This window comes from Crinia signifera, chromosome 11 (assembly GCF_055691185.1).
Source record: "Crinia signifera chromosome 11, ASM5569118v1, whole genome shotgun sequence".
Taxonomy (NCBI): Eukaryota; Metazoa; Chordata; class Amphibia; order Anura; family Myobatrachidae; genus Crinia; species Crinia signifera.
The window spans coordinates 24771236-24797546 of NC_139227.1; the positions used below are offsets into that span (position 1 = coordinate 24771236).

General features: G+C 45.6%; 1 long non-coding RNA gene across 1 annotated transcript in view; it reads right to left on the reverse strand.

Moving 5' to 3' along the window:
* The window catches only part of LOC146045281 (uncharacterized), a 74094-nt gene extending 48538 nt beyond the window's left edge, over window positions 1–25556 (reverse strand). Inside the window, exons 1-2 of the long non-coding RNA XR_014465404.1 lie at window positions 25417–25556; window positions 13862–13997 (exon numbers count right to left, since the gene is read on the reverse strand). This is a non-coding gene — a long non-coding RNA (uncharacterized LOC146045281). The remainder of the gene's footprint in view (window positions 1–13861; window positions 13998–25416) is intronic.
* Between the last annotated feature and the right edge of the window lie 755 nt (window positions 25557–26311).

Below are 26311 nucleotides of genomic sequence, written 5' to 3' on the forward strand. Positions count from 1 at the left end.
CTGCGGTCCTCAGCCTGTACTTCTGCCCCCCTGGCACGACTCACCCCGTGCTGGGCAGCAGCATGCCCCGCATGCCCCACCGCACCAGGTCCAGTACCACGCACCGCCGGATCTTCTTGCACGTGGGGGGGATCCCCCCCCGCGCGGAGGGTTCCGCCTGCTGGTTGGATTCCTCCCAGACCTGGTCCTGCGGGCGGAAGGTGCCCGGCCCGCAGCCTGGCCTGGAGGGTCCCTAACGGGGCTCCGTGAACGGCGCTGAACCCTGGGGGACACAGATGGGCTAAAGCGCTCCGGAGGCCTGGACCTCCGAGGCCGTGCACCCGCTGGAGCAGCCTCCTGCGTTGCTGCTCCCAGTCCCCCCAGCAGACCTGACATCTGCTGCTGCAGCCACTCAGCCCCCCTGGTGCCAGCTGCCTCCCTGAGGGCAGCAAGCGCAGCGGATACCGACGCATCAGCGTTGCCTGGGGAAGCCATGGGAGATGCCCTGCTGCTTAGCTGTTAAGAAAATTCTCCCAGAGACCCCTCTCTCCCGCCTGAACCCTGCTTATATACCCTTCCAACACCCCGTTAAGCCCCTCCCCCTATGACCCTATCCTTAGACACCCCTTCTATGACTATCCTGCTAGTCAGCTCCCTACAAACCCTGTCAGGGGAGCCTACCCCCAGGCTTTGCCTCCAGTCCGGCTCCTACAGTCTCGCCTTAAACTGGGTTCACATCATACGACTGCTGCACCATCAATATCGTTAAATCTGCGAAGCTCCCGGAGGAACGATATAGGCTGCACACACTGTAAGAGATCTTTAACAATACCATTCAGTGATGTCAGAGGCAGAACTCTGGGAGGCAATGGAGTCATCTGCTGCCGGGCTCCTGCTCCCAATGGGGCACCGCTCCTCCCTTGCAAGTTTAAATAAGTCAATTGAAAGCCGTTAATATCGCTTCTGTGGCTGAGTTCTGAAATGTATGTGTTCTCGCTCATATTATATATTTCAGAACAGAGGCACCGTCACACATGTGCAATGCATTCTTGGGACCGGGAATGTCGCTGAAGTCAAATACGATGGTCGCCGTGGACGTCGGGGGAGTATGTAAAAAATAAATATTCTGAAAACCAGACTATCCCCTATACAAAATGCTTGTGGTCCCGAGCATTTTGAATAAGGGATACTCAACCTGTATATTTTATAAGGTTGTGCGTGTGGGGGGGGGGGGGGGGGGGGGGGAGGGGGCAGTAATCAGGCCGGTGCCACCACTAGGCAGCATTAGGCATTTGTCTAGGACGCCGGCCACTGGAGGGCGGTACTGTGCAGCAGAAGAGGGCAGCAGCGGCAAAGAAGAAGATAGGAGCTGGGAGCAGGTGAGTGATGACCCCCCCCCCTGGAGCCCGCCCAGTGCTGCATCCCCAACCCCCCCCCCCCCACCGCATCTCCCACCACCAACTCTACCCCCGTGGAGCGGCCAGATCAACAACCCTTCCCCCCCCCGTGGAGCGCAGCGGCGCCCGCATCACCAACACCCCCCCCCCCCTGTGGAACGCAGCAGCAGCGCCCGCATCGCCACACCCCCCGCCCTGGCAGTAATATGTATCTCGCCTCTAAGCAACTGGGACGAACTTACGCTGCAAAGATTAGATCAGACTTTAACATAACAGACTCGCCAAATCGCAGTGTAAAGCATTTCCTTTATCTAAACTAATGAAATGCCAACCAACTTTTGCTCTTGTTTCTTTTTTTTTTTAAGCATATAAGGACAAGAGGGAGGACTACCTATAGTAACCATAGGTATCCGAGTAGGGAATTACGAGATTTATAATCAGAAGCCAATTGCAATTCACAGGAATCTAGATAGCACAGGTCAGAGAGTGAGGCAGCTAGAAAGGGCATCAGGCTGTGTGAGCCACCCAGCCCGTTCCTGTGCCACTAAATAGGACACCGTACCGCACTGAGTGACCGCCCAGCTGCGTCGGGAATCCTACCACCCTTTGTTCTAACACGACTGCTGTTCCCACTTGTACAAAATGAAAGTCAAATCACGCCTCTGTGTTGTTACCTCACAGAAACAGTTAGTTTTGATGCATTGTTGTGTTAGCACTTTCTAGGGGAAATAAGCTCTGCACATTAATTTTGTGACAAAGTGTTGCCAGTGGCACCGACACTGGCAGCATACAACACACAATGCTTTCCTGCCTTTCTTCCCCAGGACCTCCGTGTGATTCATAAATAAGAACCAGGGCCGCTGGCAATCCATAGTACTTTTCTCTAGTAAATAGCAGCATAAGTGATTTTATTTCAATGTTTTCCCTTGTCACTCTAATCTTTCCGCTCACTTCATATAGGACGCACGCTGTGCTGTTAAAGGTACAATCGCAGATCCCGGAAAAGGCGGCAATGAGAAGTCTATTTGTGATCTGTCCAGACTCTGTATGCGCAATTGTGTTTTTTTTTCCAAAAACATATTGAAGAGCAATGTCAAAAATATAGACAAGATAATAACACTTTTACCTTTAGGTGCAGATAATATTTACTGTCACAGGGCATTTTTATGGATTGACGCGCTCTCTCGATTCTAGGCAGAAATAAGCTGGCGGAAAGCAGCCATTTTGCCTGACTGAGCACAGCAAGCTTGGAGCGATGAGTTTTAGTCAAGTAAATTGCATCAATGGGAAGGAAATAGGCAGGGGGGTATAATTGCCATTTATTGTAAATGATATGTAAATGTTTAGATCAGGGGTTCTCAATTTCAATACTAAAGTACCTTCAACAGGTCATGTTTTCAGGATGGCTGTCTGTTGAAACATGTGGTATAATTAATGACGGTACTCTTTACCTAGCACGGCGCCCATCGCGACCATCGCGACCATCGCATGCACTAAAAAACGGGTGCGATGCGATGCCCGCGATTTCCCATAGGGACCAATGTTAAAAATCAGATTGGTCGCGATTTTAGTGTTAAAAGTCAGATTGGTCGCGATTTTTACATAGGAAACAATGTTAAATGGGCCACAGAGCCCTAATAGTCCCCCTGAAGTGTTAAATGGCCCCCACAATTTTTAACGCCACCCCACGATCAACGTGAACCCGAAGCGTGGCGAGCGCAGCGAGCCCGCGAGGGGCGGCGGTACGCGTCCTCCGACCTTTTCATACCCCCACTATCCACGTCGGCGTGGAGTTGAGAATAGAATAGTGTGGCGAGCGCAGCGAGCCACCGAGCCCGAAGCGTGGCGAGCGCAGCGAGCCCCGCGAGGGGACGCGGATACCTTCACAGGTAAACGCGTCCCCTCGCGGGCTTCACAGGTGTCCGCGTCGCCACGGACACCTGTGAAGCCCGCGAGGGGACGCGTATAACTGTGAAGGTATCCGCGTCCCCTCGCGGGGCTCGCTGCGCTCGCCACGCTTCGGGCTCGGTGGCTCGCTGCGCTCGCCACACTATTCTATTCTCAACTCCACGCCGACGTGGATAGTGGGGGTATGAAAAGGTCGGAGGACGCGTACCGCCGCCCCTCGCGGGCTCGCTGCGCTCGCCACGCTTCGGGTTCACGTTGATCGTGGGGTGGCGTTAAAAATTGTGGGGGCCATTTAACACTTCAGGGGGACTATTAGGGCTCTGTGGCCCATTTAACATTGTTTCCTATGTCAAAATCGCGGGCATTGAGCCAATTAACGCTAAAATCGCGACCAATCTGACTTTTAACATTGATCCCTATGGGAAAATCGCGGGCATCGCGGGCATCGCGTCGCACCCGTTTTTGATTTACCCGCGATGCCCGCGATTTTTTACCCCCGACGCCCGCGATTGTAATCGCGGGCGCCGTGCTAGGTAAAGAGTACCTTAATGACTTATAAACTGAAATAGATTGAATAGATTGATTGAATAGATTGAATTCGCTCTACATGATCAGAGGAATCCTAAAAACACGAGGACGTGGTACTGCAGTTGAGAACCCCTACTGTATTTTATCCATATCTCATAACTGGAACATACATGGTTTTGCTAGTTTGTACGGCCGATATTTTATCATCCCAAAGTTCTAGATATTTCCTCCACAAACGGTGTATAAATGGTATGTTCCCAATTACCTGACCACTGGTCATTGCTAAGCACAGCCCTCGTTAAAGGCAAACCTAGGTACATATGACCATAATCACCACAACTTAAATTGGTTCTGATCAATGGCGGCTCTTACCCTTTTGGAGTAGTGCGGCTGCCGCAATGGGGACCCCCCCCCCCCTCCGCTGTCATGCTCCCCACAGCTTCTGGTCCCTGCCACTGGTCCCCTGCACGGGGCCAGCGCATGTGCAGTAACTTCATACATACTGCACATGCAGCAGCTCCCGGAGGATTAATCATGTGCAGGATCCGTTTTGGGGGCTGCCGCGCATTTGCGCACAGAGAGGCATCCCGGAGGGAGGGATTACCTCCCAATGGGACTGCTTTAAATGACTGGCAGGTCGGACTTCCAATAGGAAGTCACTACCAGTCACATTGAAGCCAGTGCAGTCTCACAGACTGCATCTGGCTACACTTTAGGCAGAGACAGTGGCGGGTTATACCTGGGGGGGGGGGCTGCAGCCCTGCAGCCCATAGGTAAAAACCGCCACTGGTTCTGATTGTTTATGTGGTTAGGGGTCCATTTTAACATTGTTTGCATTCACCCCTTTAATTTTACTATTTCTACTTGCTACATACCGAGCAAGAGGAACCGTTATATTTTGGCAGTTTATCAAAATAGTTTTGGACATGGGCTCTGATAAAAAAAAAATCTTCCAATTGCAAAGCATAACGGAGTTTGCTGTGCTATAGAACAAAACTTAAAATAAAAATAGGCTTACACAGGGATGTTTTAACAGAGGAGACCTCCGGTGTGCTGCCACCTCCGCCCACGCCCCCTCCTCTCTTCTGACAGCACTGTAGAGTTTAAGTACTAGAGGGCTCAGACTCTAATGCACATGTGCGGATCACCGAGAAAATGGTGTGGCGGCCATTTTATCTGCAATTTTATTATTGCGCATGCACAAAAAACACTGGGATAATAATTGCAGCCATGCCATTTTCTCTGCACTTATTTCTACAACACTGCTGTTGGCAGCGCGGGACTCTGGAGGGGTATGTTATCAAGAAATGGCTGCAGCATGTACAGTGTAGACTCCCCTCTCTCTACAGAGGGGCCTGTGTGCATAACACTGTAAATGCGCCTGTGGGCTAACGCCTCAAAAGTCCTGTCCAGTAGTGCAGTCCATCAGAATCAGGACTACCCCACCTAAATAGTAGGCATGAGCTAGTGACATCTAGACCAGGGGGGGCCAAACCGGTCCTCAAGATCTACCAACGGTCCTCGTTTTCCAAATCCCCTAGCTGGTGCACAGCTGTAGTCATTACTAACTGTCATATTTCCCAGATCACCTAGCTGGTGCACAGCTGTAGTCATTACTAACTGTCACATGACCCAAATCACCTAGCTGGTGCACAGCTGTAGTCATTACTAACTGTCACATTCCCCAGATTACATTGCTGGTGCACAGCTGTAGTCATTACTAACTGTCACATTCCCCAGATCACCTAGCTGGTGCACAGCTGTAGTGTACACAGCTGTAGTCATTACTAACTGTCACATTCCCCAGATCACCTAGCTGGTGCACAGCTGTAGTCATTACTAACTGTCACATTTCCCAGATCCCCTAACTGGTGCACAGCTGTATTCATTACTAACTGTCACACTCCCCAGATTACGTAGCTGGTGCACAGCTGTAGTCATTACTAACTGTCACATTCCCCAGATCACCTAGCTGGTGCACAGCTGTAGTGTGCACAGCTGTAGTCATTACTAACTGTCACATCCCCCAGATCACCTAGCTGGTGCACAGCTGTAGTCATTACTAACTGTCACATTTTCAAACCTGCTGCAGTCATTCCTACAATAGATCCACAGGTGGCCTGAGAAACATGAACTGTTGGTAAATCTTGAGGATAGGTTTGGCCACCCCTGGTCTAGACTGTTTTCACATAAAAATGTCTCATGGCTATGAGTTCAAATATAACTGAACAGCCATCATAGATTTTCTAAGATTGTTTAGCCGATATGATCATAGTCCCTCCTTCCATGTAGCATTGTTCCCTGTCAGGTGCTGACTGTTTCTTGGAGTCACAAAACGCGTTAGTCTCCTAGACTTTGCGTTTCAACCTTTTGAAAGTCCTTGCCTGACAGACTTAACTTGACCCTGATTTGAAATCGGTGACTGGATGACGGGAAAATGATTTCGGGATCGAAGTTGAAGGGACAGACTTGATGATATCTTTACGGTCACATGAATTTTTAATTTTGAAAGTGTGATTTTATCACTTTTATGGAAGCTTGCATTACTTACGTCACCAGTGGCGGTTTGTGGTTTCCACTGACAAGGATTCTCCAAATAATATTCGTATTAATCTAATGTCGTAAATTTAAAGAAGCCTGCCACCATGAATGATCATTTTCTAATTCAACAATGTAAAACTATAATAACTCTAAGTAGCATACATTGTACGGATATGTACAGTACACGGTCAATTTTTACCTAATTTTTCTATTTTGTTTCCCTTTAAACCCAACTATTTCATATTCAGCTAGCACCTTCCTGTATTAGAGGGACATCTATAATTTAAATGAAGAGGAGGAGACCGGTTTTAGTGGTGTTAGGTGGCCACCTCTTCAGGGCAGAAGGGGTCAAAGGGGACACCTGTACCGGCCACAACCTTGAAAGGGCCCCAAGGTTCTGAGGGGCTGTATGCATTGCTGCAGCACCTAGCAATGGTTTATAGAGGCACCAGCCACACATCATTCCTGGAGGAAACTTACTCAGACCCCCCCACATTGCATAGTAAATATTAACTTATTTTTTTGTTGTTGTTGTAACAATAAAAAATACATTCAATATGCAATGTAATAAAATTTCACTGCTCCAGGGGGGAGGGGCCCAGAGATGTCAGTGTACTGGGCCCTAAGGTTTCCGTTGCCAGCCCTACATCTCCCAGCCAATTTTGGCTGGGGATAGAAGAGGCATTTACATTAATTTGCTTACGTACACGCTGTAAGGCCACGGCAGCTTTTGTGTTTGATTTACAAGTTACTTGGTTAGAGTTGGCCATACACTACTGCATGTATGGCCATCCCATCCACTGGAGCCGCCTAGGACCTTTATCATGGTCTTTCTGCATGTAATATTGCATGCGACCCCTTCCCTGCCCCCGGAAGGGGGTCTGAGGTGGGACATGCAGGCAGGTGCGACATCTGACTCTGATATGAGTATGCAGATGTCAAACACATGAGACTTGGGCCGTTTTCAGTTTCACACCGATTTCTTGGCCGGAATCGGGTAAAATCACATAAGTTTATGGGGACCTTTAGGGTCCGGGGGTGGGGCAGGGGAGGGTAAATATACTAACCTAACCCCCCTCGGGTATCCTTTCATTAGGGTGCCGGCATCGGTATTGTGAACTGGTCATCTGTATGTATCCCCCAGCTCCCCGTAAACCCAGTGGAAATATCTAGTTAAATATAAAAGATAATTTATCAAAGTCTCATTAGATATACGAGGGTGGAACAATAAGTACCTGTGTTGAAGACAGGTGGCATTGCTGAGGAAAGTTGGTATTACTATCGTGTACTACCATCTATCAAACAACACCAAACCAACTTTCAGATTGATTCATAGGTTATTTTTGTTTTCCACCACGACAATGCACCAGCTCCCTCATCTGGAATTGCTGCGGCCAAATTGCATGACTTGTGCTATGACCAGTGCTATTTCACTAGGGTGGGTGCAAGGTTTTCGGCACCCCAGGCAAAACTTCATCTAACTGCTTGCACATCGCCAAACACCATTACCGACATTCCAGACGCTCAAGTGACATGTCACTTGGATTAGAATAGAATCAACTTTATTGGCCATGTATGTTTGCGCACACTAGGATTTTTTTATGGATTACAGTGCAGCATCAAGCAAGGATGAAGGGGAGGGGGGGGGGGGACATTACATACATTGCATCAAGACATTACATGCGGGGAACACATACCCGCCGAGCTGCACAGCGCCTAGGCAGCCATAATCGGCTTCACTGGTAGCTGCAGCAGCCAGGTAGGTAACAATATAAGCAGAGACAGTACAGTTATCACACGGGAACACATACCCGCCGAGCTGCGCAGCGTCTAGGCAGCCATCAGCGGCACCACTGGTTGCCACGGCAGCCAGGTAGGTAACAGATAAGCGGGGAGTCCTTCTTAAGTTTGTGAGAGTCCGACTCAGGGCTGCCCCCCATCTTCTGGAGCTCCTAGGCCGCTGCCTAAAGTTGCCTCCTGGAAGAGCCGGCCCTATATCTGACACTTACAATGGGACTCTTTATGTATGGGCATCTAATGATTTCACAGTCACCATGCTAGTGTATGGCGACGGAAGAGTATCTACTGTAGATGTGTTAAGAAATGATAAGCGCACATTTACTTCCCTGTTACATACGGATATGTGTGCTGACCTGCTGCAGCTGCTGGGGACCAGGCTGCACGTGAGAATCTCACCATGGTTGTAACATCTTGTACATGCCCAGTGGAGTCAGCCCGGTGGGGATAGACAGCGCATCAGCACAGTGATGTGGGGTTTATCAAGAACTACCGGAGGGGAGAGTTTTTTACTCCTCTCATTGGTGCTGCTTCTTAGTTTGTCTTCATAAGGAAGCAGAGCAGGAAGAGCCATAGCGGTTCGATTCATGAAGCCAACAGGTTAACCCATAGCTACGGTGTCCAAAAAGTAGCCAGGTATGCCACAGCCCCGTGCCTGTGAGTACAAGTCCCTCCTCAAGCCACACACAAAAACTGGATGTTCAGGAATTTCATTGTAGCCATGCCTTATGGTGCCGGTAATCTGGCATTAAATAGTGGTTCGTAGGACCATGATGAGGCAAACATGCCCCTCACTGTCCACGTCTTGGGGAGGCCATGCCACATTTCACTGACCGGCAGCCATTTTGTGTTTTGAACCAATATTTGTGGGGGGGGAAACGGTTCTATTTATTTGATAGCCTGGATGTTGGTTGACATCACAAAGTGGTTGCCACTACTGTGAGTGAACTCGGGTTTCACTTTAAAAATTACACTCTCCAGTTTTATAAATCTGAAAGGGGTTGGGAACGCTTTATAACGGAGATCATTTAGATTCCTGAAAATCACTGTTACATAGTACATCATTGTTGTAATATGTGTAAGCGCATTAGCACTGTATAATTAGTTGTATGTATGGTTCACTCAAGTCAAGGGCTTCCCAGCCAAGGTCCACAAGCAGGGCCGGTGCAAGGCACCGGAGTGCCCCAGGTGAGTCGGGGTGGGGGCGCCCCGGTGCCGGGGGGGGGGTGTACCTGTCCTGCGGCTGTGTATATAAAGCTTGCGGCGGCAGCGGGGGGTCTCTGCAGTCAAGAAATAACGAGCGCTATCCACCTGGCTACGCGGAAGCGCTTCTGTTGTGAAAACACTGGCCGCACGGCGCACGCTGATTGGCTGAATCTCAGCCAATCAGCGTGCGGCCAGTGTTTCCACAACAGAAGCGCTTCCGCGTAGCCAGGCGGATAGCGCTCGTTATTTCTTGACTGCAGGGACCCCCCGCTGCCGCCGCCGCCGCAAGCTTTATATACACAGCCGCAGTACAGGTACCCCTGCGGCACGGTGGGGGGGGGGGGCGAAATGCCGCCCTCCAGTGGCCGGCGCCCTAGGCAAATGCCTAGATTTGCCTAGTGGTGGCGCCGGCCCTGTCCACAAGGCACACTTAAGACGGCCACACGCGGTGCGTTTTTGCCTTGTGATGCTATGCGCGCTCATGCAAGAGAGAAGAAAAATGGTGCTTCCTCATCTTTATGTCCACCGCTTACGCTACGGAACTTACATAAGCATTATCGACCAATTGCGGGCTTGCTTTGCTCGCCACGCTTCTGGCTCGGTGGCTCGCTCCACTCCGCTCCCTACAACTTTACTGAAGTTAATAGATGGTGGCGTGGACCCAGGGTGGTGGTATGGATCCAGCAGATTTGGAACATTTCACTCACCAAAAATCCTTATGTAGCGGTTAAATAGCGGCTAACGTAACTGGCGTAGCCGTGAGCGCAAAGATGAAGAAGTACCAGAAAAATATATAGAAAGAATACATCAAGTTAAATAATTAACCTATTAGAGGAAATTTACTGTGGGAGTTCTATTTCACATGGGATAGATACCATTTATTATCTTCTAAAAGGTGCTAAATTAAGTAAATTCTGATTGGTTGCCCATAGCAACAACCCCAGTGAAACAGAACTCCCATCTTAGTAAATTTCCGCCATTGACTATTTCCGTTTTCTTCTCGAGGACCGGACTACTACTATTTCCTGTATTTTGTATCCAGAGCATATTTGCCTACCCTCCCGTAAAGGTGGGGAGGTTCCCGAAAATTGACACCCCCAAAAAAGGGTGGACAAGCCTCCCACATGTCCCCGGCCTCCCCTGTATCTTCCTACCTACCGCCAGTAAAATCCCACGAATCACAGGATTTTTTGTAATGGGGCGAGCCTTGGTGATGTAGGACACCCCCCCCCCCCCATGGCAGCTGAAAGTCTCCTCACCGGTCTTCTCCCAGAGAAGAGACAATAAATGTTGGCAGGGATGATCCAGTGTCTAATGACATGATTAAAAAGATTTCTATTTTCTATGGTATAAATTATGGTATGATTTACATGAGAGGTTAAACGTTCTACATCACACTGTTTACAGAGATTTATGATCGGCGACAGATCACAAAAGGGGCCGAAAAGAAAACAGAAATATAACGTATGCGCAGAAATGGGAATTCCGCCATATAATAATGCGACACAATCCCAGCGCTCTCTGCCATTAACAAAGAATGAAAGAGGTTAATGGCTACCAAGCACTTCCACATTTTGCCCCGGCACAGAAAAGGTTAAAGCCATAATCACTGTTCAATTGTATTTGACTAAATTAGTCTCTGCCTATGAATGATAAAAGGGAGTTTTTTGGAACCACAAGATCATTATTGAGCACTAACACAGAACGCATTGGCAAAATGTTCAGTAGTTTAAGCAATGTAGACAATGAAGGTTCTCGACCCTGCTACAAAAGAGTGACCTACAGAATCCTGTGGAATGAATAATTATAGGCAATATCCATTTCAGCTTCTATTAGAACTTCCAATAAAACAAGGTCAGGACAACAGACAAGGATCACATCCCGGCTAGCATCAGAGCGGAGAGGAAGAGTCACCCTGGAGGAGGTGGATTGCATCCTACTAGCTTTCCACAATGAATTAGCTCCATGACAGCTCCCCTAGGAACATTACGCCGCTTCCTATTGTTCAGCCAACCGTGACATCACTTACACATCCTAACAATCCCGGGAAGTCATCTCACATTGGCCCAACCCCCCCCTGCTCCCACCCAGGATGGTTGTGCCACCGCTGGTATTGGTAACCAACTGTAGTGTGAAAAGTTTATTGCGCTTGACCTAAGCACATGGGTCATTTCTACATAGAAATAGTTACTCTCGCATAATAAGTGCATTACATATGAGGGAACAGAGTTATTTTCGGGGGAGAGGCATCAAACTTTTGAGAGAGATAAAGTAAAGAATTTGCCCATAGAAACCAATAAGAATATGTCACTTATAGCCTATGCTAGATAAATGATCTCTGGGGAAGATTGGACAACTCTCCCCTATGAGAGAAGAAGTGGCTGATTTATCAGCTGGCGAGGAGACCCATCTTTAGTGAAGCGCAGTATGACTTCAGCTGGCTCATGCAAATGTGAAATTAACCCTCACCTTGCTGTGCCAGTGTTGCCGGGGTAGTGTAGCATCACTCAGCGATATAATGATATTTTGTGATCCATTACAGCGATACGGAATTTTTTTATTGATGCAATAAAAGAAACATCCTGATCACACGGGAAAGAGAAATAGTGATCGATAGGAAAACTGGCTAAATGATTTTAATACAGAGACAAACACCTCTGATGTGTACCAAGCCCATACAACACTCTGTGCAGATGCATTGAAGATACGGCCAAAACAATGTTCCAAAAGTGGAAAAAGTCAAACTGATACATACAGCAGTTCAGCGACTGAAGCAATTCCATGAGATCGAGAGACCGTACTACAACCCAAACAGGCAGTACCACTGGACTGGAATTATACAGCAATATCACTGGACTGGAATTATACAGCAGTATCACTGTACTGGAATTATACAGCAGTACCACTGGACTGGAATTATACAGCAGTACCGCTGGACTGGAATTATACAGCAGTACTGCTGGACTGGAATTATACAGCAGTATCACTGGACTGGAATTATACAGCAGTATCACTGGACTGGAATTATACAGCAGTATCACTGGACTGGAATTATACAGCAGTATCACTGGACTGGAATTATACAGCAGTATCACTGGACTGGAATTATACAGCAGTATCGCTGGACTGGAATTATACAGCAGTACCGCTGGACTGGAATTATACAGCAGTATCGCTGGACTGGAATTATACGGCAGTATCACTGGGCTGGAATTATACAGCAGTACCACTGGACTGGAATTATACAGCAGTACCGCTGGACTGGAATTATACAGCAGTATCGCTGGACTGGAATTATACAGTAGTATCGCTGGACTGGAATTATACGGCAGTATCACTGGGCTGAAATTATACAGCAGTATCACTGGGCTGGAATTATATGGCAGTATCACTGGACTGGAATTATTCAGCAGTATCACTGGGCTGGAATTATACAGCAGTATCACTGGACTGGAATTATACGGCAGTATCACTGGGCTGGAATTATACAGCAGTATCACTGGACTGGAATTATACAGCAGTATCACTGGGCTGGAATTATACAGCAGTATCACTGGACTAGAATTATACAGCAGTACTGCTGGACTGGAATTATACAGCAGTATCACTGGGCTGGAATTATACAGCAGTATCACTGGACTAGACTTTAATGGCAGTACCACCAGACTTTAATGGAAGTATCATTGGATTTTAACAGCAATACCCCTGGACTGGGCTTCTGCAGCAGCACCAATGGACTTATGGCAACACAGGACACCAACACTAGGCAACACAGAACACCAGCACTAGGCAACACAGGACACTAGCACTAGACTTATACACCAGGTCGCCACCCCCACAGACCACCACAGCACCAGAGACCCATCTACCCACTTCCCTATCTAATGCTGGAGTAAAAAAGATGGCACCAATAGCGTGGAACTTACATCGAGTCCGGATCTCATGAGAACCGACTCAGGATAATGACGTTTTGCCGTGTTCTGAGCTCCGAGTCTGGGTGGGTATACCCGAGCAGTGCTCGGATCCGGGCTCCCAATAGGGGTGCTCGGCGGTGTTTGGATTCCCAAAATCCGAACCCGCTCACCCCTAGTGTTAAGTGTTAAAAAAGTGAAAAAATAGGTGTGTAAAAGTGTTATTTGGATTTAAAAAAAACAAAGGGGTCGATCCTATCAACTCCGAAGGGTGCGAGTTCCCGGTCAGGTGCAGTTTTAACGCTGAAACCTGAATTAACCGTAACTCGTACCCTTTGCAGGGCCGAATCAACTGAAAATTGCTGAAAAACTTTTCAGCAAATTCGGCCCACCGTAAAGTGCGCCCGGTGACGTGACAATTTGCAAACACCGGGCGCATCCGCACCCTTCGGGTGTAATAGGATCCACCCCAAAGCATGATATAAATGTGAAATGGTGGTGCCCTAAAACAGTTCAGACAGAGCAATCAGGGTGCCCCCACACCCCAAAAGCTCACCCCACATCTGACTTGCTATATAAAAAAAAGGATCTTACCTGAAGTTTTGCTATACCATCGTGTAGTCTTCAAATGCTAGGTCCCTACTTTATAAACATCAGGACAGGTGGGAGGGGTGCTAATCCAGTTTGGAGAATTTCAGGCTTTCAGGTGTGTATGTCTACACATAATAAACTACAACAAAAAATGAAATAAAAATAAATGAATGTACAATATTTATCTTCAGTCGAACACAGTAGCAGATCTGCACAGAGTGGACATGAAAGGAGAGATATGGACATATCATGGTGTTGGTTACGTTGCGTCTGTAGGTCAATATCCAAGTCTTGCGCTAATTATACCAAATTAAATATGTAGGTCTCCCACTATCCTCCAAATCCCTTGTTGGCCGTTAGATATACAACAAAGGATTGGCACCCATATATTGGTCACCGCTAAAGATTTGTATAATAATCCGCAGTACATAAGCTCCCAATAGTCTATAAAAATGTAAACTGGATTCACATAGTTACATAGTAGGTAAGGCTGAAAAAAGACTTGCGTCCATCTAGTTCAACCTGGTATAGATATCCATTGCTGATTTGGTAGGTTCTGGTATTTTACAGACAAATTATATTTCTTATTTGTACCCATGGATGTTTTTCTCCAGTAAATGTTTGTCCAACTTTGCCTTGAACGCATTTAATGAGCCAGCCGTTACCACCTCTCTGGGAAGAGAGTTCCAGAGTTTGACTGTTCTGACCGTAAAGAAATTCTTTCTACTAGCTGAATGAAATCTTTTTTCTTCTAATCTATACTCATGCCCTCGCGTCCTAGATTCCTTTCTAGTAGAAAAGAGGGTACGTGACAGTTCCTTATATTGGCCCTTGATATACTTGTACATGTTGAGCATGTCCCCCCTTAAACATCTCTTTTCTAATGTAAATAGTCCCAAATTGCTTAATCTCTCCCCGTAGCTTAAATTCTCCATTCCCCTAATAAGCTTTGTTGCTCGCCTTTGGACTTTTTCTAATTCTATGATGTCCTTTTTATAGTGTGGGGCCCAGAACTGTACTCCGTACTCCAGGTGAGGTCTCACCAATGCTTTATATAGTGGCATAATTACCCTTGAGTCCCTAGTTTCCATTCCCCTCTTAATACATGCCAGAATTTTGTTGGCCTTTTTTGTAGCTACATTACAATGGGCACTACATCCTAGTTTGCTGTCTATTTGGACTCCTAGATCCTTTTCAAGTATGGAATTACCCAGTTCCTCTCCGCTAAGGTTGTAACTTGCACACTGGTTGTGTCTCCCAAGGTGCATAACCTTACATTTATCTACATTGAACCTCATCTTCCATTTTTTTGCCCACTCATCTAGAATTGCAAGATCATTTTGAAGCATGGTGACATCTTCTGATGATTTAATGACTTTGCTAAGTTTTGTATCGTCCGCACTCCACTTAGTACCGGTATCATATCTGATACGGCACCATTCACAACCACTCTTTGTTCTCTATTACATAGCCAATTCCCTACCCATCTGCAGATATTTTCCCCCAATCCTAGGTTCTCCATTTTATTAATCAATCTCTTGTGTGGGACAGTATCAAATGCTTTAGCGAAATCTAGGAAAATCACATCTACAGCATTTCCATTATCGAGGTTTTTACTAACCTCTTCATAGAACCCTAGTAGATTAGTTTGGCATAAACGATTTTTCACGAACCCATGTTGGTTAGCACTGAGTAGACTGTGATGATCTAAATATTTCTGGATACCATCCCTTAAAAATCCTTCAAATAGTTTACCCACAATTGATGTTAAACTAACGGGTCTGTAATTAGCGGGATCTTCCTTTTTTCCTTTTTTGAATATTGGCACTACCTCTGCTATTCTCCAATCTTTTGGTACTATACCTGACGATAGTGACTTGCTAAAGATATAATGTAGGGGGGTAGCTAATTCATCCCTTAATTCCATTAATACCCTTGGATGAATCCCATCTGGCCCTGGTGATTTATTTGTTTTGAGTTTGCTTAGCCTCAGTATTATTTCCTTCGGCGTGAAATCCACAATGAGATCTGGCTTATTTGTCCCGTTTGTGGTAAATGCTCGTTCCACAGTCTGCTCTCCCTTAGTAAATACTGATGAGAAGAACTCATTTAACAGTTTTGCTTTTCCCTTGTCCTCAGTAACACTTTTTCCACTAGTATCAATTAGTGGGCCTATGTTTTCCTTAATTAAACGTTTACTATTTATGTATTTAAAAAACTTCTTTGGGTTGGTTTTGCTTTCAGTGGCTATGCACTCTTCATATAATATTTTAGCTGCTTTGATTACCCCTTTACAAGTTTTGTTTGATTCTTTGTATTTTGCGAACGCCTCCTTATTCAAGTTATTTTTATAGAATTTAAAGGCTCTGGTTTTATTGTTGATAGCTGACCTTACTTCTTTGTTCAACCATGGTGGCTTTTTTTTGTTGAATTTACCTTTAGTTACTTTAGGAATGTATTCAATAGTTAGTGAATCAAGCACCTTTTTTAGAGTATCCCACATTTCCTCTGCATTTTTTCCCTCCATAACCGTTTTCCACCCAATTCCTGTTAGGGCTTCCCTGAATAATTCAAAGTTCGCTTTTCTGAAGTTTAGTATTTTTGCAGATCCTTTTTGATGTAATTTACTGAAGTTGATTTCCAGTGAAACCATATTGTGATCACTGTTCCCTAATTGTTCAATTACTTTTGTGTTTGAAACTAAGTCTGTGTTATTTGTTAAAACTAAGTCCAAGAGCGCCTCATCACGAGTTGGAGTTTCTACCGTTTGTGTAATAAACTGGTCTTTAAGTAAGCTTAAGAACCCATTGCTTCTTGCGGATTTACCTGTTTCGTTTTCCCAATCAATGTCGGGTAAATTAAAATCCCCCATAATTAATACCTGACCCTGATTTGATGCTTGTTTGATTTGGTTTAAAAGAAGAGACTCTTCCCTTTCGTTTATATTTGGTGGTCTATAGCATACCCCTATTATAAATTTGTTTTTTGGTTTTTTATTATTGTCGGTTATCTCTGCCCACACTGTCTCCGAGTTGTCGTCTTCCAGGTCTGTGCTCATATTTTTCTCACATGATGTTAAGTTATTATTTACATATAGGCACACACCCCCGCCCCTTCTATTTTCCCTATCTTTCCTGTAGAGTGTATATCCCTCCATGTTTAATGCCCAGTCATGCGACTCATTACACCATGTTTCTGTAATACCAATGATGTCGTAGTCATCTCTACTGATCACCGTTTCTAGCTCCCCGATTTTACTCACTAAGCTTCTTGCATTAGCCAGTAAGCATTTTAATTTATGTTTATTTTTAGATATGGCTCTAATATTGTGATTAGTTTCACCCCAGGACCCATTTGATAGTTGAATCAATTTTCAAAGGTTCTTCACAGCTTGAGCCAGTTCATTTTATCGGAGTACCCTGTATATATATATATATATATGAGCAGGGGCGTAACTAACTATTCAGCGCCCCCCCCCGCCGCACGTTTATTCGGCGCCCCCCACCTAACCTGCCCCCCCTTCTTACACACGGTCTGCGTCGTCTCGCCCGGCTCTCTGTCGGGACCTTCCTGACGTCACGGTCCCGGCCAGCTCCTGTCTGCAGTATGGGGGCAGCCATTTTCTAATTGTCAGTTTTCATTGCAGCAGGAGCCGGCCGGGACCGTGAAGTCAGGAAGGTCCCGACAGAGAGCCGGGCGAGACGCAAACCGCGGGTAACTATAGCCCCGCAGCCCCCCTGGCGGCGCCCCCAATTTCTCTGCGCCCCCCCGCCACTGCGGGGGCTGCGGAGCTACAGTTACGCCACTGTATATGAGGTTCTTGTCATAGTATTGGCCAATAGCCCACCACTCGCCAAGGTAGATAGGCAGAACCTATTTGTTCCAGAACATGACGATTTAGTGTCCATGTACTAATGGGCCACACACACGGGGCGATTACGCACCCATTTATAAGCAATCGGACAAGAGGGTATGGGTCATTTGGTCGACCAAATTAAGGTCGACATACATTGGGTTGACCACTGAAGGTGAACACATGAAAAAGGTCGACATTGCTAAGGTTGACAAGGTCAAAAGGTCAACACAACATTAGGTCGACATTCAAAAGGTCGAAAATGGGATTTTCACGTCCAAGGTCGACATGGACACCGCATCGGGGTGCAACGCGTCCCCTCGCCATGCTTCGGGCAAGCTATTGCCCCTATTCTCCCTCCATGCCCTAGCGGATTGGTAGGGCATGAAATAGCGCTCGTCGGCACATGACGGCTTAGAAAAAAATGTGAAAAGCCCATGTTGACATTTTGACTGTCGACCTTCCCAATGTCGTCCTAATGCTTGTCAACTTTTTGACCCTATCACCCTTAGGCATGTTGACCTTTTGCATGTGTCAACCTTCAGTGGTCCACCCAAGGTATGTCGACCTTAATAGTGTCGACCTAACGACCGTATATCCTGACAAGATTGCTTAGAAATGAAGCCGAGATCTCTGTGTGTGTATGGCCCCTGGTATACAGTAAATCCAGTCACCGCTAGAGCTCTCTCGATCGGGATCACTGCCCGTGACAGATCGCTCAGCACACGGTGGTGAGCGATCTGTGCTGAGTGATCTGTGCTTATCTAGATCACCCAGCACACTGCTCCCGTCACCTCCTGTGTACGAGGCATTAGCCTTGGCGAGAGATAAAGTGTAGAGAGAGATAAAATAACCAAACAACCAACTTTTTCAAACACAGCCTTCAACATGGGAGTTAAGAGCAGATTGGTCGGTACTCTATCTCTCTCTCTGAAGCTTAGTACATAGACCCCCTTAAACTACTATACTACTATGTTATGGCTGGGTCAGGCTTGTGTTGCAGCACTTGGAACGACCTTCACGATTGACCACAATGGTCTACGCTAGGGTAACTCATCTCTTGCCCAATTATTTTTAAGCCAATAAAGGAAAAAAAAAGAGAAATATAAATGGAAAAATGCTGCTGAAAGTGGAATGTGCTACTGCACAACTCTTCCAGGGAAGCTTCATTCCCTGTACCAAGATGGCCGCTGAGGCAACTACTGAGCCAGTGCAGTGCCATCTTGGGACTGTCGGAGAGATGTATCAAAACTTGGATAGATAAATCAGCTCCTGTCACCACTCGAGCCGTGGGACCACGCATTGTAATGACATAACTCATGATGTGCACTTGATCCGTCGCACGACCTGTTGTAGTCGTGCGGATCGGCCATACATCGTCCAGGTGTATGACCAGCTTACGCTCCAGTGACACATGTGATTAGCTGACATTTTGACACTCTTCCAGCATCCTGCACTACTAGGTGGTGGGTGAGCTGTATAATACCCCACTCTGACGCTCAGCACCATCTATCAGTGTGTGTGTAACAGTGAGTACGGCTTTAAATGCATTTTCTTCATTAAACTGCTCCACTGGTTAAGTAAGTGGCCTGTTCATAGTTGTAAGGCAGGGATGCGGTTAATTTCCCGGCGGTCGGAATCCCGACACTGGAATCCCGACCGCCGAAATCCCGAAACTTTCTCCCTCCGTGGGTGTCCACGACACCCATAGAGGGAGAATAAAATAGCGTGCCGAGCGTAGCGAGGCACCGGGCCCGCTGCGTGGCGAGCGCAGCGAGCCCGCAAGGGGGGGCGATCCATGTCCCCCCCTTGTCGGGATTTCGGCGGTCGGGATTCCAGTGTCGGGATTCCGACCGCCGGGATCCCGACCGCCGGGAAATCATATCGGATCCGTAAGGCATCCGCTGGTGAGTACAGTAGCTTTTCTACACCCACAAGCCTGTATACATATATTTCCAACAAATTCCACAATAATGTGATCTTGTCATGGCTGTAACAAAAAGGAGACAGCAGAAAGCTGATCTATTAATTATCATTATAGATATCATTATATTAAAGTAACCAAGTGTGCTTCGCTATATTTGATTGATTTATGATGTGCTCACATGAGCCAGCGACAAGAGGCATGTTTCTCAGTTTGGAATGTCTCCCTAGTATAACATGAATGACTACAGATTGCTGTAACTGTCATTCAGAGGCTGGAAGAAAAGATGAAGTTTAAACATAAGTTTAAACTTTCATCTCATTCTGTATATGGCCATGTACTTGTATAGGTTTTGTTGGCAGAGTTTAAGCCCCATACACACTAGATGATTTCCTGTGTTGGGATCGCTTGGTCTACAGTATGCTGGTCGACACCACTAGGTCGACATATGAAAAGGTCGACATGGTTCTAGGCTGAGATGGGTCAAGGTAGACATGGGTCTAGGTCGACAGGACACAGTTTAAAGTGCACCTAGACCCATGTCGACCTAGAACCATGTAAACCTATCCCCATGTCAACCTAATGGTGTCGACCCAGTGCTTGTCGACCGACGTACTGTAGACCAAATGACCGTATCCCGATTTCATGCACCACCGATAACATTACCGATATTGGCTGTTCTCCCTGGCGAATGATCTAGTGCAGAGGTCTCCAACCTTAATCGAGTTTGAGCTCATCGAGACAAAAAAAAAAAAAACCTCCTGGAGAGATACTAAAATTTGTCCAATGTCCCTGATACTAAGCCGCACACAAAGTATGACCTCTATCGCCTGTCTCCTCTGAAGCGAGAAGTGCATGCCTGTCAGCGGTGGAGGAGTGTGCGGGGGAAGGCGGTGGCAGCAGCAGGCGGATGGACAGGCGGATAACAGTGGTCGAGCCACCTAGATTGGTAAGGCGAGCGGCGTGTTGGTGGCCACGGATCTAGTGCATACACAGTGAACTATATTGTTTTGAAAACTCACCTCTGCAGGCTAGCTTATTATATCCAGGACCCCCACACAACATCCAGTAGCATTCATATCTAATTGCATCCCATCAGGACCATCTAGTAATCTGGTGGGACTGCCATGCTATGGAATCCTATCCTTATGTATCCCTCCTATTACCCCTATAGATTGTACGGTTGCAAGCAGGGCCCTCCTACCTCCCTGTCGGTTTGTATCTACCCAGTTTGTTTAATCACAGTTGTTTATTGTAAAGCGCAACGGAATCTGCTGCACCATATAAGAAACCGTAAATAAATAAATATTGTTAAATAGCCCTGTGATATGCAGCACCCGAACTCAATCAATCCGATGCTCAGCCCCGTGGCATTGGAATCGGAAGTAGAAGTAGACTGTCCAGCAGTCTCCCTAGGTAACCCAGCCCTCTATAGCACCTGCTGTCATCTCATGCATTTGTTGACCATCTTCCATTTCCATTCTTTTGCCTTTAATAACTCCATAACTTCCGAAGCCATTGCAGAACCTTGTAGGTATGAAATGGTTAAAAGATAGGGTGAAGACTTTAGTGCCTAGAGTAGATATATTAGCCATACTGCATTCTGTATAAAGTTAATGGAACCTATTGCTAATATAAGGCAGGAAAGCGGTTCCTATTAGGATCCCTGGCGAGTAGACCTGCATTACATTGTGTTGAGCTGAAGATGTGTGTAAATGCTGTTTGAGAATTGTCTCAGTCTCTGGTGGGAAGCGAAGATTTAAATCCCATTAAAAAGCCAGGTTCGCGTATACCTGCACTAAACACAATGTTATACGCCTCTAATGAACACTAACATAATAGTATCTTAAAGTAACAATTAAAAAAGTCAAATATGTGCAAAGCAATTCTAATGATTTAATTATAAAGAGACGGCATACTTTACATTGCAGCGTAAATGTAGGAATATGGTGTAGAACGGGAAATGGACCACGTAGGGTGACCACCTCATCCCTTTAATTCCGGACACATATTAGTTACACAGGTTCTGTGGCAGTTTAAAACCAGGTGAAAGCCAGCCACAGAACCTGTGTAATTAATATGTGTCTGGAATTAAAGGGATGAGGTGGTAAGTAACCCTAGGACCACGTGGCAGTAGAGAGACACCTTTTGTCTCAAGAGCCAGCACTTTAGGGTCAGGTGAAGAGCAAGAAGGTGATCAATGCCTTGATCCTCCTTGTGGTCTCCAACACTTGACCCTTTATTTTACAGCTAATATCTTGGTTCATTGGGCAGAGTCAGGGCCTGTACAGTAGTTCATTTAGTTAGTGCAGTTGCAATAACCTACCACCATCAGCCTCTCATGTCTATGGCTAAGTACAAGGTATCGGTAGTAGCAGTACACTAACAAGTGGAATTGTTGTAATTGGAGAACGCATCCAGTGCGGTGCAGAGGACCACATGCACAAAAACTATGTAGCATGGCTGCAGCCCCTAAAAGCTGGAAAGGGTTTCTGTGATAGCAGGGTAGTGGCTTACCATGGGAAGCACTCTCTGCTATCACAATGTGGACTGGCAGTCTAAGGGGGAGAAATCACTATCCCTCTAGTACTGTCTGTACATCATGTGATAAGCAGGGAATGGTTCCCATGGGAACACACTAATACCCCTTTTACACCAGCCTAAATAACCCAGGTTTTTGCAAGGGAGCGCGCAAAAAGCTGGGTTTGCAGGCAGTGTAAATGCTCCCATTTGACCCAGCATTTCAACCCGGCAATCGTCAGGGATGAACATGAGTTTAACCCAGATTGCTGTGCAGCGTAAACAGTTAAACCGGGTCGATGCACCCCGGGACTCGTCACTGCAATGGGTACAGGGGTGTGGACACTCAGTCACAATTAGGCCACACTCCCTACATTACCTGGGCCTGGCCACGCTCTGCACTGCCCTGTTTTCTTTTCTGCTCTGGCCCACCGGCAGTGTTGTAGTAGTCTGTCGCTTCTGACATCACGGCTATAATTCCAGTATGCATCAGTGAACACGTACCATGCACACCTGCCACTGTGGTGCTCTGCAATTAAATGGTCACAATAGCGATGCTAGTTTCAGACATTACTAAGCTGCCCTTTAACCTTTAAAATGGCCGTACATGACTCTTCAGCTTCATCTCAGTACAAAGTTAAAACAACAGATTAAAAAAAGAGAAAGAAACCAGGCCGTAATAATGGGGGCTATTTTGGTTCACTCTTTCTGACAAATTCCTTCTTAGATGGACAAAACCATGTGCACTGCAGGTGGGGCAGATGTTACTTGTGCAGAGAGAATTAGATTTGATTGGGGTTTTACTTCAAAGTGAGATCTATATTGCAGTGTAAAAATAAAGCAGCCAGTATTTACCCTGCACAGAAACAAATTAACTCACCCAAATCTAATTGTCTCTGCACATTTTGCCCCCCTGCAGTGCAGATGGTTTTGTCCATCTAAGAAGTAATTTGTCAGAAAGTGTGAACCAAAATAACCCCCAACATGTGAAATGTGTGGAGATGTGATAAATAATATAGCGGATAGACATTAATGCTGTCAATGGCAGGTGCTGAGTACCACCATCGCTGGGTCACCCGTGATCTCTGTAACCTGCATGCTTGGCAGAATTAGAGAGAACAGAAAGGAAATAAATAATTTCCCCAAATGTGGCCTACAGGGAGTATTTAAGCTGCATTACTCATTGGGTTCCAGCTCTGCCTCTCCCGACTCCTCTCTCAGGCTGAATATTGAGACCATATCGGATCTCTCTGCTTGGGGGAGCTCTGCGCAGCTGCATTCAGCAGAAATAGGCGGTGAGGGGGATGTGAAACCTACATATACAGCATTTCTGCTTTTGGTTCCGTCAGTTTTAGGATGCGCGGCATTGACCGTTTCAAATCTGATTCACTGACTTCACCTGTTCTTGCTGGAAGCAGAAATGCTGCTTCTGGATGGGGGATAATAGGAACGGTTCTTTCTGCTATTTCTACAGAGTTACGATTGATATACTGTAGGTTTATGGTAAATAAATACAGAAGAAAAAGCACTTAGATCAACTGTATTGTATTGAATTTAGGCATTTTCAACGTGTTCTATTTAATTTGACTTCAATTAAACAAAATCTGCCTTTATTTTATATCGCTGCGTGTCCCAGTATATTATGTTTTATTGTTAAACGTTTTGCATTATGAAGGATTATGTATACAGTATATAGTCTCATTTCTGATAGACTAGCAAACATACAGCTAGGAACAAATCTAAACACTAGGTGCAAAATCTGCTCCTACAGTGAGATATATATATATATATATATATATATATATATATATATATATATATATATATATATATACATATATATATACATATATATATATATATATATATATATATATATATATATATATATATATATATATATATATATATATATACATTGTAGGGGCTCTGCACACACAATGTATGTTTAAACAATGTGGTCACAAAGCCATAGGGCACCCCAAAACTAGGAAAGGTGAGTGCCGATGTTAAGTGTATATATTGTTTATTAGATTAATTTTTTTAATTAGTCTTATTGTGGTCACATTCTCTCATGCACCATGTTTTAACTAAGATTCCATAGCTTATGTTAACCATTTCCCTAGATGATTAGTGACAGGTGTGTTGGTAGCTGCTCACCTATAAAAGCAAAGTGTGCTGTGAGCTTCAGACCAGATAGCATGCCTTCAGACCAGATAGCATGCTATGTGTATTGTAGCCATTTTCAGCGATAGTGTTAGGACCTGCAGAAAAGTGGGGTCCCTTGAAGGGGGCTGCAGGCTTAAATGCATTGATCAAATCTCCACTATTTATTATCAGTTAATTTAGTGTGTGCAGAGCCCCTACAATGTCTGTTTAAACAATGTGGTCACAAGCCATAGGGCACCCCAAAACTAGGAAAGGTGAGTGCCGATGTTAAGTGTATGTATATATATATATATATATATATATATATATATATATATATATATATATATATATATATATTTATTGTGACAAGAACACTGGAGTAGTGTTTGACGGCAGGTATATTTGTCCCAGGTTCTTGTCTTACACCTTTTAAAAACAGGAGATTTTCCATGAGAATGTTTCTTTTTTGTTAAAGCTGAGTAAAGGCCCAGCTCAGGTGTTTGGCCTCACGGAGGGCTAATCAGCACTTGCAGCTGTGCAAGGCCCATGTAGAGCTGCTGGACTGATCAGTGTGTGCAGACTGCCTGGGGAGGCTGCAGAATCTCTGTGAGAGGAACAAGCTGTCTGATGCAAGTAAGACATCCAGTAGTGACTGGAAAACTTGGTGTTTTGTTTAGAGATAGTTAGAAATATCCTGTGTTTAGTTAGCGCCGGACAGGCAAGGTATTTTCTTTTGTTGTTTATTTTTATTTTCTGCTGAATAAAAAAATAAAAATGGTTGCGGCCAGTTGCACCCCAAAGACTGGACTTGTATGATTTCTCAGCTGCTGCTTGCTGCCTTTTACCCCAGGAAAAGAGACATCCAGTTCCCCCACAGTGTTACACTATATATATATATATATATATATATATATATATATATATACACAATGGCAATGGCGGCACTCGCAGGACGTCAAGAAATGAAGGTAAATAATTCCACACAGGGACCCGCTGACGTAGTTCAACGTTTCAGTCTTGTTCAGACTTTTATCAAGAACAGAGGCATACAAAAAACAACCGTATGAGCTCCTGCATATATACATAGTGAATAAGTGAACAAACACTTACCAGCTGGGCACCGGAGCAGCCCGCCGAGACGGCTTCGCGCTTTCCCATGACGTCACTCGATCACCTAGGTGATCGGCGGCAGCAGTTCAGTTGTAAAACACGCCTCTCCAAGGAAGCGTCATGGTTGCTAAGCCACAGACGTGCCGCTGACGGATGTTGTCAGTTGGTAGCGTCGTTGCCATGACGACTGAGCTGTCCGGAGCCTCACGTTGGTATGGTCTGTAAAGAAAATATAACCAACGTGAAAAAAATATATTGTGTGGTGGAAGGAAGACAGTGTTTTAAACAAGGAAACACTGAGCTAAGATGTGGGTATACTGGGTACAATCTTTAAGGAAAAAACACATAAACAATACAAGTTTAAAAACAACATCGTTCTCTAAGGCACCGGATAAAGTTGGCCGTTGTTGGCATGTCATATTAGTGATGCATGTCGACTTATTTAGGGCAAAACACTACGTTTAAGTAATGGTCCCTGTAAGGTAATTTGCTATGCAAATGCAAGAGCTGAGGGCACTACTACACCAAAGCTCTGGGTAACTAGTCCTATTCGTGGCAAGCTAAGTCAACTCCACCCGTGTCGACATACTATCATGTCGATAGAAGGAGACTTATAAAAATGAAGTACCAAGGTTGGAAAAAAGGGGGTGATGAATGATGCCTACAACAGGGGTTCAAATGCCTATGTGGGCAGTGTCCACTGGGGGACAGGAGTGTAGAATATATACAATAAGGGTAGCTGCCAAAAAAGATTTTTTTGGGAAAAAAACGAGTTGACAGTGTTATTAATTTGCAAAAGGGGGATGCTTAGGTGTACAATATAGTATGATTATCAAAATTGAATGTAGAACCAGAATGTCGGGCCTGAAAAAATTAAAGCACTTGGAAAAAATGA